Source organism: Vulpes vulpes, chromosome 3 (genome assembly GCF_048418805.1).
Source record: "Vulpes vulpes isolate BD-2025 chromosome 3, VulVul3, whole genome shotgun sequence".
Taxonomy (NCBI): domain Eukaryota; kingdom Metazoa; phylum Chordata; class Mammalia; order Carnivora; family Canidae; genus Vulpes; species Vulpes vulpes.
The window spans coordinates 44,930,388-44,950,885 of record NC_132782.1 but is presented as its reverse complement, the minus strand read 5'-3'; positions in this window follow the sequence as shown (position 1 = coordinate 44,950,885).

The window sequence follows — 20,498 nt, the reverse complement described above, 5'->3', positions numbered from 1 at the left end:
CTTCACGTATTTCCCTGTATGTTATCTGTGTCCAAATCTCTCCTTTTTATAAGGACATCAATCAAATTGGATTAGGGGCACACCCTTTTACAGGATGACTTCATCTCAACTAATTGTATTTGCCCTGACCTTATTTCCAAATAAAGTCTGAGGTACTAGGAGTTAGGACTTCCCCATATGAATTTTGGGGTTACATACTCAACTCAAAACAGAAAGCATAAGAACTAGGATGCAGTCTGTGCCTTTCAGACGCTGAAGCAAATCCAGAAATAACAGCTTGAATTGGGTGCAGGGGAAGTGGTTATAAATACTAGAGAATGGTGGCTATAGCAAGGGTTTAAAGTCACTGATTAAAAGGATAGGTCACATATAATCATGTACTCAGATAGCAATAATTAAATGTTATCCATTTTTATATCATTTTAAAACATCTATAAATTTAACTTTGCTATTTAAAATGTATCTCCTAGTCTTGATTTAAGCAATGCACATGTGTATGTATTATTACATAAAATATGGCAAGTGTTTTGAAGTAGAAAAGTACTTAAAACACTTAGTTATAGTGACTTTTGACAAAGTAATTAAAAAAGAATTTCTAACCATTTCCTGAGAGTAGTTTAGAAAAGAGCAATTATTTTTTTAATATTCACATAATGTATGCTTTCAGACAAGAAAAATAAATATGTATAATAAATCATATTTTAGAGAAAATGAAGATAAGAACATGGTTTATTTTAGAAAAATTGACCTTTGTGTTACCAGGGAAGGTAGTGTCAGTTCAGATTAAATGTAGAATAAATCCCATTATCCTAGTTATTCTAGATTCTGTTTCCCTTTTAGGTTCCATAGCTGTACACACAACCATTTTTAAAGGGATCTATTTTGGTCTCTACATCTTGAACTACCAAAAACATTTACTTTCCTTTAAATACATAGTCAATTTTGAAACAAAAAGAGCAAAATTTTACACTTGAGAAAAGCTGCTAAAATACCAAAGTGAAACTAAGTTTAACTAAAAGGGATGATTTCTGTAAATATAAAAGGGAGGCTGTACTTACTATTGGAATTGATACAATGATTTTTTTAGTTCTTCATTTTCATCCATGAATTTTTATATTAAGTCAACATATATTTAAGTATTCCCCATTTGAAATACATTTGGGGAATGAATGAAGGCTTCTTTTGAAAAAATATGTGAACAAGTGTCACTAGAAACTTAACTGTGTAATCAGTACACATCACAAAGGAAGTCCAGAATTCCAGTGTTTGTAAGTGAAGAAACGCTAAATTTGACATTATCAGAACTTCCCCTATTAATATCTTAAAAGTTGATGTTTAAACTCCTGTTACTTTTTGATTTAAAATAATTTCAAACTAAGAAAAAACTTTAAAATAGCTCAATAAATTTTCCTATGCTTTCTTCTAGCATTTATCAACTATTTACATTTGTTCTGTATTCTTTATCATTTTGTCTTTTGATACATTTATGTATGTCAACACCTGTATTACATCAATATCAAGAGTTATATAGATAAATAGAGATAGAGAAATATCAATTTTTCTGAAATATTTGAAAATAATTTGGGAAATCATGACCATATTGTCTGCATTCTTTAGTATGTATTTTCTAAAAACGAGAATATTTTTTATAAAATTTCTGTTTTCAAATTTTCAAATCAGGAAATTTAATTTTGGTGCAGCAATATTACCTAATCAACAATCCATATTCAAATTTACTAAATTGTTGAAATAACTCAAAAAACAAGAACAAAGTAAAGTTCGTACTAGTCAATATCATAGAAACCCATTTGCTTATGTTGATCTCCTAAATAACATAGTTTTTTAAAGTGGACTTTTAAGGATTTGGGCCTGAGCAAACAGGGTTTTGAAAATTCTGAGGCACTGAATTCTTTGAGGTGAGGACACAGCTGTCTTGGCATTTGGATAACCAAAGATCAGTGTGACCTTATTAATGATTAAGTAGACAAATGAAACACTGAAATACTGCTAGGTTAGGTTTCCAGTAAGAAGCCCTTGAGACATGAACCCATATGCAACTAATTTCTTAAAGAAGTGCTTGGGGAGGGGGTAAGAGAGAGAGAGAGAGAGAGAGAGGCCAACCCAGAAACAGACTTAACTAGAGAGAACAAACTGATAGTTACCAGAGGGGAGATGGGTGAGAGGATGGATTAAATATGTGATGAAGATTAAGGACAGCACTTGCTGTGATGAGCGCAAAGTTTTTTACAGAGTGATGAATCACTATATTGCATACCTGAAACAAATATTACACTTTTAACTAACTGGAATTTAAATTAAAAAAATAAATATTTTTAAAAAATAAAAAAGTAACTGGTGAGCAGAGAGGCAAGCAAGATGGGGAAGGATAAAGAATCCAGAATCATTCCCAGCCCCAGCCTGATTTCATAGTGAATTCTGCATCATAAATCACATCTTAGAGTTCTTCCAACTTCTAGAAAGAGAGTTAAGATTTCAGATTGACCTATCAATAAGTCGTTTACACCTGAGTGGATGTAAACTCTCAGGCACTTCCAGCTCTCTCCTGCTGAGGGAGAAGGAGTTCCAGGACCAAATGACAAAACTATGGAGATGACTGTAGGTATCAACCATGAGAAGCAAAGAACACAGAATTTGTAGATGAGATCTGAGGGCATCTGGATGGTCAATGACAGTGTCTGCGGTAGTGTCCCTCTGAGACATAGAGAGGAAGACTGAATAGATGTTCCCTGTCTTATGATGTTATTAAAAGTCACACTTGTAGTGTCACATTCCCCTCTTGAATACTGGAAAAATAATTATACTTTGTAATAGAACATTGGATAGTTTAACTATTATCTTTGAATTGGAGAATGGGAGTTGAATATGTTTTTGTATGTTGAACATGTATTTTACAAGTTTTAACACTGCATCTTTTAATCATTGAAATATGTTGCTTCCATTACATCCAGCTCCAAACACTTTTTAGCATAAATAATAATAGATTTTTTTTTACATATTCCTATTCAGGGACTCCATGGATATTATACTGAAAAATTTAACCCTACCTCCCTCTCAAATATGAATAATAAGTAATTAGTAGTGTTACATAAAGAAGTGTTACTCAGTTTTAGTATATGTGCTGCCGAAGTGAGCACAAACAGGTGTTATTCAGCAATACCTAGAGCCAAATATGCCAGGGGTGGTCAAATGGAACATCTGGAGTACTCTCTTAGTGGTGTTTAAGTATATACATAAAACAAAACCTTGAAAGGGGTAGAGGCTGTCGCATCTAGACTGTAGGTATGAGCCATGTGTGGATAAGGGAAACTAGACTTTAAGTGGTAACTAGTTAACTCTGCAGGTAGAGGTGTGTCTTATGAGTGCTTCAGTGGCAATTGAGCTCAAGACCTAACCTTAGTATCTGTTTCATCAGCTACTCATTAGGTTGGCCTCATGGAGGGTTCAATTGGGTGTGGCCCAGAGATGGAGAAATCAATATGTTCCTATTGACAATTCACAAACTGAGTGCCCAGATGAGAACTAATCTTAAAAATGCTGTCTTCAAAACAATTCTAATGATTTTAATTGATTATTGGTCAATTATAAATATCGGAGATGATGCTTTAGGTGCATGGTGCTGACATTTTTAAATCATAATGTCCTTTGGTTGAGTTGTGTCAGCACTGTCACCATGTTCTAGGACATTTATATTTCTGGAAGTATCCTGGCAAAGTAAATGGGAGCAGAAGAACCAACAGCTAATAACTCATTTCCAATATATGAGGCAAAGCATTTGCCTTCCAGGAACCCAAAGTCTATAATACAAAAGAAATCAGACTTTTGAGTATAATTATATAACAATGAATGACCAGCAATAAGTACTAGGGAGAAAAGATGGGTAGGATTAAATTTACAGGGCTGTTTCTATAGGGAGGTAATAGAAGGCCTCTCTGTAGTGGTAACTTTGAGTAAGAGACCGAAATACAGTGAATTTAATGAGGTGACTATCTAGGGAAGAGTGTTCCAGGCAGAGAGGGAACAAGTGCAAAGATTCTGGAACAGCACTATGCTTGCTTTGATTGAGGAACAAAAACGAGAGCAGTATGATCAGGGCAGAGAAAAGAACTAGGGAAATATGCAAGAGATCATAAAGATAGGGAATTGATTTATGGGAAACTTACAGTCTTAAGGATTTTCTATTTTAATCTGAGTGAGGTAGAAACTATTGGAGGGCAGGCATGACCTGATATGTTTTAAAGGATTATACTGGCAGTGGTGGTGATTTTACAAGAGCAATCACTATGCTTGTTGTAATGCCATAAATATTCACTGGGTATTGGCCTTGGGAAAATTCATAGAGATATTTGAAATTCAGTTACATCATTAGAGAATTTGCCAAAATATTTATTTTATTTTTCTTCTTTTCAGGTTAAATGAGAATGTGAGTTCAGATAAGCTTGTAAACTACAAAACATCAAATCAGTACTAATTGTAGAGAACTATATGAAATTCTTTATATAAACCACTGGTAAAATTCAAGAAATAGACCTCTAATTTTCACTGGGAAATCCGTGCTCAGTATAGTTACTTTCTGCTAAATACCACATTTATTAATATTTCTCTCCTAATACAGGATCGTTTTGGACTGAAGTATGTGAAACATATTTAACAAATAAATCTCTTATTCATCAACTCTTCTTTTGCTTGCTAGCAGTTTACAAATTCAAGCACCTGAATGTTTGGATTGTCAACAACACAATAAGTGTAATTCAAACACATGAATCTACCAAGTTGTTAGTTTTAACAATGAGTTCAAGGGCACTTGAGTGGCTTAGCTGGTTGAGCATCCGACTCTTGGTTTTGGCTCAGGTCATGATCTCAGGGTCATGATATGGAGCCCTGGGTCAGGCTCTGCACTGGGTGGGAAGCTTACTCCCTCCCTACCCCTTTCCCCCCACCACTTGCTCCCTTTCTGTCTCTCTAAAATAAATCAATAAATCTTTAAGAAAATGAGTTCAGTTTTTCAAAACATTTCATAGCATTTCAATTGATCGTAATTATGTTTTAAATGAAAAGTCAGGGTACTTGTAACAATCCTATTTCAGAATTTTTGCCAGTGGCAATTACTGAAGAAATTTGCAATTATTTTTGCAAATGCTGCCTTTTTTACTTCATAAATACTAACTTCAACATTTTCCAAATAATAAATTAAACTCATAAGTGTAATTATAACCATATTAATAAACAATAAGAATTTGTCATAGTGTTCAAAAATTGTACCTGCCACTTTGAGGAGTCCTTGATTGACCTCTGCAGAGTCAGCGAGGGCCTGGCAAAGAGAGTGTTGTTCAGTAAAATGAGTTATTTCACCTACAAAGACAACATGCATTTGCCAAACAATGTAGGTGGGTTTTCACCACTTCCTTTCATTTTAGCAATCAATTTGAGAGCTGTACTAAAAGCAGTATAAAGTTCATTGTCCTCTGGCACAAAATCAGACGGCACATTTAAATTTGGCTGTGTTATAAAAATCATGTAAACAATAAATGCTTTTACATGAAAATATGCCCAAAGTAAAATGCTTCAACTAAGTTTTATAGTGAATTAGAAAATAGTGAGTTTGTTAGAAATTAATTTTAAATAAAAACTTTCTAATTAAAAAAAAACTTTCTAATTAATTTAGTAGAATGTGTAACTTAAAGGATTCTATATGAGTCACATTTGTATTTTTTACTTCAAAAATCACATAATTTACTATTTTTGTAAACATTTTATAAAAGAATAACATTTTTCCAGCCTATATATTGGTAAATCATTCTTCTAAATTGTTATGTACATTATCTCAACTAATTTTTCAAAACAGTCTTTGGAGTTGCTTGTAGTATCATCCTGTAATACAGATGAGAAGCTGAGGCATTGAGTTGAGTTATTTGCCCAAGATGTCACAGGGAGTAAATTGTTCTGCCAGGATTCAACCCCAAGAAATCTGCATACTAACTATATATGATTATGCTTGTGAAGAATCACGAGAGAATATGAAGTAAGGACATCTGTATTAGACTTTTCAAATAATTAGATTTTTATTGTCAAGGTGGTACGCTTGTAAAGAAGATATGGCTTTTTGCTTCTAAAATTGGCATGATTTTTCTTCCAAACTCCAGATAGGGTTGAAATATCATATAATGCAATCTTTTTGAAAGGAATTTTGGCAAATGAATTAAAAGCTTTATAAGAGGCATAACTTTTGACCCAGCAATTCATCATTTGGAAAAGTAATTATAGATTATCAATGGTCAGGCGAGTTGGAGAGAGAAAGTCATGAAGGTGGATTGCCTAAGGTAAAACACACTAGTTTCTGTGTTGATTATGTGAAGAGTCTAGAAACATCAACCCCAGGTTAGGAAGGATACAAGTTATATTTCTTTGTGCCCCCAAAAGACAACACAGTTGTGTTCATACACAATTTTTAATTGAAATGGTGTATAAATTACTCAAAGAGAAATTGTTTTACAGTGAGGACATAACCAATATAGCCACACAGATTTCCTTGAGGACTTAATGACCTGATTTCCAAATCCAGTTGGTTCCCATTGTTTGAAACCAAATAGTATAATTATAACATATGACCTTAGGTCACTATCCTTTTTAGCAAATAAGACATAGAATTTCATTCATTACTGAGGTTCCCACCAATAATCCACCTACTGAGCCAAAACATTGCAGTTTATACACAGGAGAGCTCTTTCTGGTCTTTGGTCAACCTGGATACCATAGTCGATTTGATCTGAGGCTTTGGTTCCTATTTTTCCACATTGGGGCATATAATTTGTAGTTTTGATACCCTGGGATACCTTGATGTCTCCATGTCTCCAGCAATATCTCTAAGAGCTCTAAGAAAGCACAAGGGTAATCCTAACCAATCTCAAAATTAGCATACATTTACCATTATTCTAAATTGAGTATGTTTTTAACCTACTCTTATCTCAGGGACAGTCTAACCCTACCTGTAGGCGCAGTGTTCTTCATAATGATTTCCTTGATCCAGTGTGACATGTAACTACCCAGGGCATCTGAATTTGTTCTTCCCTCTATCTGGTTTATCCACTCCTTGGTATATAAATGAATTAATCTTTCACTTCTCTCAAGTCTTTACTTGAATGTCATTTTTCTAGAAAAGCTTTTATAGTGATACTATTAGTGTTCACAAATATGTAAACTCCCTTATTTCCTTGAATGCATAGAAAACCACAGTACCCAATTCAGTTACAGTTGTGTGTGATGATACAATGATTTTTGGCTAGTGACTGAGAAGAAATGAAGAGTGTAGTGTCTAGAAGCAGTCATATCACAGACGATAACCAGTAACCCATAATCAATATGGCCACTTGCCCATATCCATTACAGCAAACAGGAAAGTCTTATTTTGTTATGATGAAGCCAAAATTTGGATCCCTGTGTCACCACTTAGGAAGAAGTTGCCATAGAGAGCTGCCAGATCCACAAAGAAATTTACACAAGAAGACACATTCATAAGCTGAATCAATTAAAACTTATGAGCTAAGTATTTTTTTTACCGCACCTTCTCCTACCTGACTAATGTACTTTCTGTAAACATGCAACTTAAAATCATAACCCCTTCCCTAAACATTTTCCTGTCCTCCCTTCCTTTTTATTCATTCTGCTCATAGAATTTATCGTCTAACTATCATGTCATTTAAATATTTTTTAGAATTTTGCTATCACTATCACAGCCTTACTCAACTATAGCCACAGAGGACAGGAATTTTTATCTGCAATATCACTGCAGCACACAGTAGGTGCTACTAGATATTTGTAGAAAAATTAATTACTAAAAATGTCTGAATTAATTTAAGATGTAGAAAATTGAATTTGTGCTTATATCAGGTGTCTAATTTCGACTAATTTTCTAACAGTGTTTATATATATATTTTTAAAAAGAGTAGTTATTATTTATCTTTGCTGTATAATTCTTCATAGCTTGAGTAAAACTCAATTAATTAGATGGTGCTCATAAATCAAGAAGTAATTTGACAGTTCTTTTTAAGTTATTACTATTGATATGGATACTATAATTATTGCAATTCAATCTAGTCGTATGAGCTAATTTTAAATTTCCTTTCTTTGGGTTTCATCCAAAACTCACGAACTTCCTTCCACATTTATTCTTGTTTTCAAACACTGAATATTTGTTCTATGATAGGGGGAAAGTGGATAGAAATTATAATTTATTGAAAAATAAAGATTATGAGTATAAAAATTTTGATAATTTTGTTGACTCAGTATTCAGCTTTCTCATATACTTTCTTAGAAATGTTATAATATGCAATTTTTAATTTATCTTTAGAAGAGATGTTGTTAAAAAAAAAGAAGAGATGTTTATGAGAATATCTAAGCTTCCACATACTTGACATGTTTCTCACTTCGTGCAAGTAGAAGTTTGAGAACTTTGGTATATACAATTCATTAAATTTCTATTGGCAAAAAAACATAAAACATAGTATAAAATGACTTACATATTTCTAATCATTTCATTTCAGAGAGAAACTACCTGTCTGGGAAACTAAGAGAGCTATTACATGATTATCAGTTTGTCCTGTTTTTTGTTTTTCTTTTAAATGCAGGATTTTCTCAAAGACATTAGAATGACAATCAACAGCATTTTATCAGTAATTACTGTCATGGCCTTTGTAGAAACTGTATAAAAATAATGCACATATTTTTACTTTTTAAACAGTTTTTACTTTTAAAATCAAAACATAGTGTTTTAGTGAATTGCATCATTTTGTTCTGGTATCTCTTGTTATCCGATACTTGAATCCTCCTTCTCTGTCTCTTTTGTTCTCATCCTCATCTTGAGAAAGACGATTCAATAGCTATCAAATATGTTGCTTAACAAGATGCCCTCTGTCTCTCTCTCTTTCTCTCTCTCTCCACATGCACACACACACATATAAATAGAGATATAGACATCGGTATACATTTATGCACATATATACAACATAATAAATTATATACATAATTTGATAATACATACTACATAGTATTTGGTAATGATATTATGTATCATCTATTACCATATCATTTTTTATAGCTCAATATTTTAAGAATAAAAATAAATATAATTATTAAGTATTTTAACCTGTGAGTACATGAATCAAAACACAAAGAATGGCTCTTATTGGGGTACCAGGGTGGCACAGTTAAGCATCTGACCCTTGGTTTTGGCTCAGGCCAAAATCCTGATCTCATGACCATGAGATAGAGGCCCCCCATCCATCTCGGTGCCCAGCATGAAGTCTACTTGGTATTCTCTCTCTCTCCCTCTGCTTCTCCCCCAACTCGTGTGCATGCTCTCTCTAAAATAAATAAATAAATCTTAAAAAAATGGCTTTTATATTTGATTGTCCAAAATTATTATCTTTCATCTCTCTTAAGACAGGGAAAAGTATATAATATATGTTTTTATGTTGAACATAGGTTACTACTCAATTAAACTAGATCATTGGGGCAGCCCGGGGGGCTCAGTGGTTTAGCGCTGCCTTCAGCCCAGGGCGTGATCCTGGAGACCGGGGATCGAGTCCCAAGTGGGGCTCCCTGCATGGAGCCTGCTTCTCCCTCTGCCTGTGTCTCTGCCTCTCTCTCTCTCTCTGTGTCTCTCATGAATAAATAAATAAAAGTTAAAAATAATACTAGATCATTGTCCTCCAAATTTATGTAGATTTAATGATAAAATATTAGGCTTATATAATATCAACACAATGGAGTTGTTTTGCACATTCTCAGTTTTAGTCATTTTACAAATTGCACAAACTATATCTAATTAGCCATGAAATATAAGTGGGATGTTCATAGATATAAAATAGAATAATTTGATATTTCAAAGAATTGCTTCATCAATAAGAAAATACTTTTTTTAACTTTCTACATCCTCTCTTCATTTACTTTAACCAATAAAGGCTAATAACCAAACTCTTCTGAAGCGTAGCACTACCTTATTCCTTTAGCCATAAGCCAATTTCATATTATTCAGATAATAAAGTTATTCTTCATAATTTCAGTCACCTCTAAAAAAGGTTTCCTTTTTTCTGCTTAGAATTTTAATTATCGCCCACTGCATTTGTCTTTAATTATTTAGATTTACATTTTAAGAATGTGATAAGTGGAAATAAGAAATTGCTGAATTATATAAATGTGTAGAGAGAACCCATCATAATATCTTGAGGATGGACAAAATACTGGAACACTTCTATTGTTAAAACTACCAAAGGAGGAAAATCCTACAGGTGGTTGTCATGCTGTAGGGGCTAAGGTTTGGAATCAAATGTTTTAACATGGCTAGTTCTTTTTTTTTTCCTTTTTTTTTTTTTAAGATTTTATTTATTCATGAGAGACACAGACAAGAGAGAGGCAGAGACACAGGCAGAGGGAGAAGCAGGCTCCCTCCAAGGAGCCGGAGGTGGGACTTGATCCCGGATCCCAGGATCACGCCTTGAGCTGAAGGCAGACCCTCAACTGCTGAGCCACCCAGGCATCCCAATAAAGCTAGTTCTTAAAGTACTTATCATAGAACCTCTGCAATATTATGTAATATATTTAATAGGAAACTTATTTAACTCCTTAATATATTCATCCACATTAATGTTCTTATTAATATTTGCAGAAGCAATGAGATCCTTTCTTCTGTATCTTAATACTTCCTTAGAAAATGCATCTTTTTATGTAATTATGACTCTAGAACCTGTTAGTGTTTACACACAAAAAACAAATAGAATAGTGGAAACTGCAAAATAGAATACAAACAGAAACAAATGAAGTAAACTGTATTTCAAGTAAATTACATAACCACCATAAAATTCATGGAAGAGTATTAACCCAAATGATTTTTAATCAGCTTGGATGGTATATCCTCAGGCTAAGAAAAATGAACTCTAAAAATGTTGAACCCTATACTTAATACACAGAGTCATAGTTAGAAATTCTGAAACTACTTTTTGGATATTCAAAGATTGAGTGATTATGTAAATGTATTGTGGGTAATTGGAGCTTGGTTTCTCACTGTGGAGATGGAACTTATAAATATAGAACAGGAGAAGGGTAGAATGAGCCTCTGCTGCTGGATTGGAATGGGAGGTGTCAGTGTGATCTCATGTGGTTATGCAGAAACACATACTGATACATATTCAGATACAAATGTGTCTAGGCATAAATATAGATACATGTAGTTTTAAATATAGATTGATGCATAGATTCAGATGTACACATATATGCATATATGTGTACACATGTATGCAGACAGATAAATATATATGCAGCCTACACCAATGATTTTCCAGTGTCTATGAACTCAACTCATGCCCAAGTCATAGTTGGTACATTTTATTCATTGCTGAAAAGAACTGTTACTCCTTGGGGAAAGGCCAGATTAGAGGCCTAGAGCAGCAAAAGTTCAAAATGAATCTGGAATATTTTATCTGGAAAGTAAGAAAGTGCTGAAATAAAAGGGACAAGCCAAAAGATAAAATAACCAGCTTGAAGGGTCTTCCCATCAGTATGGGGAATTGTGCCACAAATAAAGGGCTACGATGCACTGAATAATTTAGAAATCTCTGAGTCCACCATGATATAAAGAAATGATGAGAAAGGAAAGCTCTTCTTCACAGTAGAAAGGCAAACATAAATAAGACATTTTTAAAAGAACTAATTAAGAAATCACTACTTTTTATACACTTGTAATAATTTTTTTAACCAAGAATCATCATGAATACTAAAATTATAGTGTGAAAGTTTGAAGAGTATCAGTTTATCTGTATAGTATTAAAGCATCTTGTCCAAAAATAGTTGTGAAATACAAAAGAAACAAATAGTAAGTCTCCATAAAAGAAAACTCCCAGACCTTACCTTAATCATGTGAATAAAATTAACATCACCAGTACTGAATTATACAAATTCCATGAGTTTCCTGACATGATGCACTTTTAGAAAAAGGAATATACATTGAACTAAAGTTCATATTAATGAGATTGAGCAAACCTATATTGAGATTTTCTTAATATGAAATAGGTGCCATAGTATAAGAAATGCCTTCACTGCTTGTTTATGGTTTATAATCTTACTTTCGTATTATTGACCAAAAGTACATAACTGGAATCTAAAAGTGAGGTAACATTAAAAAATCCAAATGTGTGTGTATATATGTAAGACATGAAACTAATTTAAAATAGTACCATTTTAGGAATCTAAGTAAAAAAAATATTAATCCTTTGACTCTTCTCAAAACTTTTCTCTATGTCTGAAATTCTTACAGTTAAAAGAAAGCATTGTTAGAGAAAAAGAGAACATTTAACCTTAATGAAAGTTCAATACACTTACACACATATTTTTAAAAAATCTTTTAGTCATTTTTTATGATGAGAGTACTAATCCTTCCTTACCGTTTGCATTCTGACTAGTAAGTGATTCATCAGTTATTTTGAACTCATACTTTTTTTGGCAAAATCTTACTAAGTGAAGCCAACAGTAACTATTATATGCAGCTATTAACTTGATTACCAGCCATTCTCCTAGAGCTGCAGGCTTTACCCTATATGGTCTACGTAACATAAAGCAACATTTGTATTCAGAAAATTGCTGTTGCATATAATGGATTATCATCTCACCAACACCAGGCAATTATTCCTATGCTGCTCGCCACTAAATGTTAAGATAATACCACATAGCTTTATATTTTGTTTTATCAGTAGCCCATCACTGATAATATGCATGCCAATCTGCAGGAGCTAGATTATACTATGGTAACAAAATTGCAACACTCTTAGTGATTTAAAAAAGCATATGTTTAATTTTGATGAAAAAAAAAAACATAACTACCACAGTCTTTTTCTGAACATTGAGTGTCTTTTTCCTTAGAATATTATGATGTCATCTTCATAGTGCTCTAATAGCTTATGTGTGTCCTTCAGTACACTTAACTAAAATCAATGGTCTTCACTGTGTGTTATTCCCTATGCATTAAAAATAATGAAGTTTTGAAAAAAGCACAGTTATTGTTCCTTTTTTACATTATGACAAAAATGTAAGGTTAAATGTTAATGATTCTGATTGACTTATAATTGAATACTGTTTAATGTAATATTTAATTATACAGAAGATAAGCAGGATTTTTCTAGTTGAGTGGATTCTAAAACGGTTATATTCATGCATATAAATCAATCATTACTGTGTACAAATATAATGAATATGATTGATTTTTTTCTCATAATAAACACCCTCCCTTTTACCTTAGAAAGCAAGGCTAGTGAAGCATTTATAAATAGCCATATAAATCATAATATATACCTTAATGATATTACTCATGAGGTTTTCTATATGTGAAAGCACTCGATATTGCTAATGATTATTTTTATTTATTTTTAAATTATTATTTACATTTAAGCTTGATATATTATAAATATTATCTTCCAGTAATGAATTAGTTTGCTAGAGCTGCTGTAACAAATACCACAGACTGAGTGTCTTAATCAACACAGAGTTGATCCTCACATTGTGAATCCTGTAAGCCCAAGATCCAGATGTCAACAGGATTGGTTTCATTCTACAGGCCTCTCTCCTTGGCTTGTAGGTCCATTTTATTCCAGTGTTTCCACATGATCTTTCTCCTTAATATGTCTGTTTCTTGATCGCTTCCTTTTATAAAGATACTAGTCACATTGGATTAGGGCTAACCCTAATGACTTCATTTTAATCTAATTACCTCTCTATAGGACTTATCTCCAAAATTAGTCACATTTTCAGGCACTGGGGATCAGAACCTGATCATATCAATTTGAGGCAAACACAGTTCATCCCTTAATAGGTAACCAGAGTTATTAGGTTTTGTTAGTTTAACTAGAACGTATATTAATGAAGTTGGGCAAAGTATATTAGGATTTTACTACTATTAAATAGGTGCCATGTATAAGAAAAGTTCATTACTTATGGTTTACAATCTGATACAGGGATTTGTTGTAAGGAAGGATGTACCAAAGGATATTTGTTTTGTTTACCCCATGCTCCATTTCCCTCTTCTTCTTAGGGTAACATATGGGTCTTTTGTATCCTGCTTACTCATGTGGTTTTGGGGGTTCTATTTGTATTAGTGCCTGTTCCACTGGTATAAATTAGTTTTATAAATTAGAGTAAGCACATAACAAATGCATACCATATACTTTTAATATATCAAGTGGCTGAGTTCTGAGACTAATTTTCTAACAGGAAAAGAAACAAACAAACAAACAAACAAAAAAAAAAACAGAAAACTTCCCTAGGAATTAGTGCAGTGATAGAAAAGAATCCTTTCATTTTTATTTGTGGAGATGTGAGTTGTGATTCCAGAACCCCAGTTTGGGTTACCTGGAAGAAGACCCAAAGATATTAAGTAGCATAAAGAGAGATATGTTTTTGGTTGTTTTGTGGCCACAAACCAAAAAGCCTAAAAATGACAGAAATGTATTCTCTCAAGTTTGGAAGGCCAGAGGTCTGAAATCTAGCTGTAGGTTGAGCTGTGTTCCCTCCGGGGTTCCTGGCTCTAAAGGACTCTCCTTTCCTTGCCTCTTCCAGTTTTTGATGGGCATTGGCGTTATGGCTACATCTCTCTGCTTTATCTTTATATTACCTTTTCTATTTCTGCCTCTGACAAAAGTCTCTGTACTTCTTTTCTCTCAGCTCTATTGAGATATAAATGACATCTAGAGTTGCATAAATTTAAGATATATAACATAAGGATTGATATATGTATATATTGTGAAACAGTTACCACCATAAGGATAATTAACACATCCATCACCTCACATAGTGACTTTTTAAAAACATAACTCTTTCAAGGATACATGGGGTAGCATTTATGACCCACCCAGATAATGCACGATAAACCCCTCATCTCAAGAGCTTTAATTTAATTACTACTTTGGCATAGGAAATAATATCTAATCTTGCCATGTAAGTTAATATTCCAGGGTCTGGTCTAGGGATTATGAAGTGAATATGAGAGGGGGTGCTTTTTAGTCTAACAAAATAGTTATATTAGTGACCATAGGTAGAATAAGAAAAGAAAGTAGTTTGGGGCAGACGGAAAGATTGGGCTATCATGCCATCTGAGTGAAGACCTCAGTTCAAGCCACAGGAACATCTGAACATACAATATTCTTACAGAGCTGTTCAAGGGTGAAGTAAAGGGGCCGTGGCTCTCTAACCCTTCTCAAAGCTATTCAGTGGAGGCTTCTCCATGAATTACATTAGGTGAGTGTTTCTTTCCAGCTGAAGAAAATGTCAATTTTGGCTGAGGACTTTGGTCAGTAGAACTCTCACTAGCTGGTAGAATAATCTTTTTATTTTTGAAGAGGAAAATGTTAGCAGTATTTCAACATGTGCACTAAAGTGTAAAATCATGGAGAAATGTGTTGCTGAAAAACAGAGAGTAACTGAGAAAGACAAATTTGTCAAGCAATAGATTCAAATTCATTCAAACTAATCTGGATCCTTGAAACTCGATTCTGAAAGCAATTTAAACTTTTTGGTACAAAACGTTACTTATGATCCACATAAAATGTGTTTATTTCATTTGCAACTAATGTGTCAAAAATATTAGGAAAACATGCAAAAATATGTATATTACAAAGCTAAGTAATAAGAACTTTAGGAAATGTACACAAAGTTTCATTACTACAGAAATCAGGACAGTTGTGGAGATGATGTTTCAGTTGCTGCCTGAAATCCTCTACTTGATGGTATTTTCATATTATTATTATTATTATTATTTTTTATGATAGTCACAGAGAGAGAGAGAGAGAGAGAGAGAGAGAGGCAGAGACACAGGCAGAGGGAGAAGCAGGCTCCATGCACCGGGAGCCTGACATGGGACTCGATCTCGGGTCCCCAGGATCGCGCCCTGGGCCAAAGGCAGGCGCCAAACCGCTGCGCCACCCAGGGATCCCTCATATTATGGCTACAGGTAATAAAATTCCTCAAGGTTACCTGTAGATCAGTGAGGACTCCAACAGTTTACCTTGTGTAGTAAGCATCATTGTTTCATTAGTGCTTATTAGAAATCGAAATTCTTGATCTCCACCTATGTCTGAATCAGAATTTCAGCTGAAGGCCAGGAATCAGTATTTTAACAAGCTCTCAGATTACTTTCACTGACAGTTGGTATATCAGGTTTGCTTTTGGTTTTTATAACATATAAGAGGCATATAGTGGTATCTAACAGTGGTTTAATTTGAATTTCCCTAGTGATTAATTAGGGATTATTTTATGTCCTTATTTGGTAATACATTTCTCCAAAGTAGTTGCCCATTTTTTAATTGGGTTATTTGTGTTTGACCTAATAATATATTCTAGGATCAAGACACATATCAGATATCTGATTTAGAAATAATTTCTCCCAGTCTCTGGCTTTTCTTTTATTTCCTTAACATAGTGTTTTAAAGAACAAAAAGTGCTTAATTTTGATAAAGTCCAACGTATTAACTTTTCTCTTATGAATTATGCCTTTGATGTCATATCTGAGAAAATTTTCTAAACACAAGAAGAAAAAACTAAACACAAGATAAAAAAATAAACACAAGATCAAAAAGATTTCTCCCTACATCTCCTTCTAAAACTTGTATAGTTTTATGTATAAATCTCTGATCAATTCTGAGTTACTTTTGTCTATAATAAGAAGTATTGATTATGGCTTATTTTTTAGAATGTGAATAATTAATTGTTCCACAAATCATATGTTCTAAATGCCTCCGCTTGTGAATTGGTGTTGCACCTTGTCTCAGAATCAATTGGCCACATATAAATAGGTCTGCTTATGGAGGCACTATTCCTTTTAAACGTGTAAAAAACATTCTGTGGTGCCCGAGTGACTCAGTCAGTTGAGCATCTGACTCTTGTTTTGGCTTGGGTCATGATCGCAGGATCTTGGTATCTGCCCTGCATTAAGCTCCGTGCTGGGCTGGGAGTCTGCTTAAGATTCTGTGTTTTCTTATCCCTCTACCCTTCCCTCCCCACTCTCTCTTTCTCTCTCTCAAATAAATAAATATATCTTTTAAGAAAACGCACACACTTTCCTAGCTCTCAAGTAGTACAAAAATAGGCCACAATATAGATTAGGCCTACTGAACATAGTATAACTGACAAACAAAAATTGTATCTATTAAATTGTTTAAGTTGATTATTTGATGTACATGTATATTGTGTTGTAGTCACCACAATCAATTTAATTAATATATCCATCACCTCACATAGTTATCATTTCTTTTTTGGGGGGCGGGGGAATGGGTGAGAACACTTTGGATCTATCTTCTTAGCAAATTCCAGATATACAGTACAGTATTGTTAATTAAAGTCACATCACAATGCCTTGTTCTCCAGAACTTCATCTTGCATTATTGAAATTTTGTCCTCCTTGATCAACATCTCCCCATTTCTCCATCCTCCCCAACCCCTGGCTACCACTGGTCTACTCTTTGTTCTATGAATATGACTGTTTTAGATTCTGCATTGAAGTGTAATTATTGCAGTATTATCTTTCTGTGTCTGGCTTTTTTTTTTTTTTTTTTTTTTTTTAGTGTATTGTCCCCAGGTTTATTCATGTTGCAAAAATCAGGATTTACTTCTTTTTCAGCCTGAATAATATTCAAGTGCATGTGTGTATGAGACAGAGATCAATTGATGGCCATTTAATTTGTTTCCATATTTGGTTATTGTCAATAACACTGCAGTGAACATGAGAGTGCAGGTAAATCTTTGAGATACTGATTTGATTTATTTTGGTTGTAAACCCAGAAGCAGGATTGCTGTATCATCTAGTAGTAATGCTTCTAATTTTTTGAGAAAACTTCATACTGTTTCCATAATGGCTGTACCAGTTGCCATTCTCATCAGCTGTGTACAAAGTTCAGTTTCTCCACATCTAAATGCTTTTTCTGCAACTATCTAGATGATCATATGCATTTTTTTTCTTTCATTTTCTTAATGTAGCATATCACATTGATTGATTTGTGTATGTTGAATTATTCTTGCATCTTTAGGATAAGGATGTTATTCATGTTGTGTGATCTTTTTAAAGTGCTGTAAATTTGGATTTTTGTATTAGTGTGCATCAGGGGTATTGCCCTGTAGTCTGCTTTTCTTGTGTTGTCTTTTCCTGGTTTTGGTATAAGGGTAATGCTGGCCTCATAAAATGAGTTTGAAAGTGTTCTCTCTTTTTTTGTTATTTGGAAAAGGTTAAGATGGATTGGCATTAATTATTTGAATGTTTGGTAGAATTTCCCTGTAAAGATATCTGATCCTGGATTTTTTGGGGGGTAGTTTTTTGATTACTGATTCAGTGCTACTATTTGTTATTGTTCTGTTCAGGCTTTCTTTTCCTTCTTGATTCAAGATTGGTAGATTGCATGTTTCTAGGAATTTATGCATTATGTCTAGTTTATCCGGTTGTTAGTTGGCATAATAATAGCTCATACTAGTCCTTTAAGGTCTTTTATTTCCTGAGTCTTCCATTATAATATTTTAAATACCTAAATTATTTATTTGAATCTTTGAATCTTCTCTCTTTTCTTCTTAGTGTATTAAGGGTTTATTGCTTTATCTTTTCAAAAAACAAATCAGTTTTGTTGATCTTTAAATATTGTTAATATTGTTTTTACTTTTGTTTTTCCATTCTTTATTCTATTTGTTTCTTCTCTAATACTTATTTCCTGCTTCTGCTAACTTTGGGGTAAGTTTGTTCTTCTTTTCCTAACCCATGAGATGTAAACTTTTCCTAACCCATGAGATGTAAACTAAACCCATGTGAATGTTTATATGCAAAATGTCAAATATATCTCTGTGAATATTAAAAACAACCTCTGAAGTCTATTGTATTCATGACCTTTCATTAAATATATTAATTTCCTCTTTTCCTTAAGAGTACAAATTTAGTCTGACTGACTTTCCTTTTTGTTAAAATATGACCCCAGCTTCTACTTAGATTCTCCTGATCATTTGACCACATCATTTTCACCATAGGACTCAAATTGTTACCCTTCCTTTGACAACATATTGAAGGAAACTGAAGATAAAATGTTAAGAGTTTCTAACCCTCTATTTTAGAGAACACTTTGATAATATGATTGAACTGCCTAGAAGTAATATATATTTATCATAGTACTTAACTTGTTTTTATCTCTTGAAAAAAGGTATATTTTTCCTGTCAGAATCACACATTAGATATGTCAAGCCATTGATAGAATTAAAAAAATCATTTCGACTAAATATAAGTAGAAGTATTTTCCTCTGAAGAAAAAAAAAGACTAAAATCCATGATAAATTCGAACAAATAATGCAAGCAGAAAAAGTCATTCACTTTTCTCTTTTTTATAACCCATAATTAAGTGATGTGAACTCTGGATAATCAATTGATTGGGAGACTACTATAATCATCATGCCTTAGCTTTTCCTCCTCCTACTCGAATAATTAATACTCTTGAAACAAAAGCAGGACACTGCAATGATGATTTCAAATATTCTTCTATTGTTAAGATACCTACTATAGCATAAAAATGATGAACAAAGCATGTAATTGAATTTGAATCTCTTATTTTTTGTATTGTTCAGAAGCAAGTATTTAAATTTGAAACTAGAAAAGAAATTTCTCATATCATTCACATGTAAAATGTTGCTTTTCATTTAAAATTGAACTATTCTGTATAACATTTCTTAAATATTGTCAGTTGTTTTTCTTTTAATATTTATATTGACACACATAATTAGGTTATTAGCCTTTTACATTTGAATATAAATGGCTATATTTTGCTTAATTCAATTGTTCAGACAGCTTTAAATAATTGTATATTTTTTATTTTGCTTAAATATTTTATTTGAGAGAGAGAACATAAGAGAGGGAGCATGAGCAGGGGAGAGTGTTAGAGGGAGAGGAAGAAGCAGATTCCCTGCTGGGCATGGAGCCCCATGTGGGACTCAGTCCCTGGGATCATGACCTGAGCCAAAGGCAGATGCTTGGGCAGTCTGCGTGGCTCAGTAGTTTAAATGGATGATTGAATGCATGAGAGGTAGGAAGATGAAGGTTCACTGAAAGACTTCTAATAGATTAAAAAGCAAAACTCAGTGAGGAAGCTGCAGGAGAGGCCTTGTGACACTGGATCTTGGGCAGTTGTCTGTGCCTTGATGTGTACTTCCTTTCAACTCAACACATGTGAAAGCAACAGAATTGAAGGTTTGTTAAGAGTCTTTAGGCTTCTAGAACATATATCTAAGTATCAAACATGTAGAGCTTGCTAGAGTTAGAAGCCCTTTGTTTCACTTAAAAAATATACCAAGTACCTACCATTTGTCAAAGCACTAAGAAAAATGCACAAAAATTTTGTTTTGTCTTAAAGGGCTGGGAACAATAAATCAATCAGTAAGCTATGTAAGGTGTTAGATGCTAAGTCCAGTGAAGAAAAGAGGTA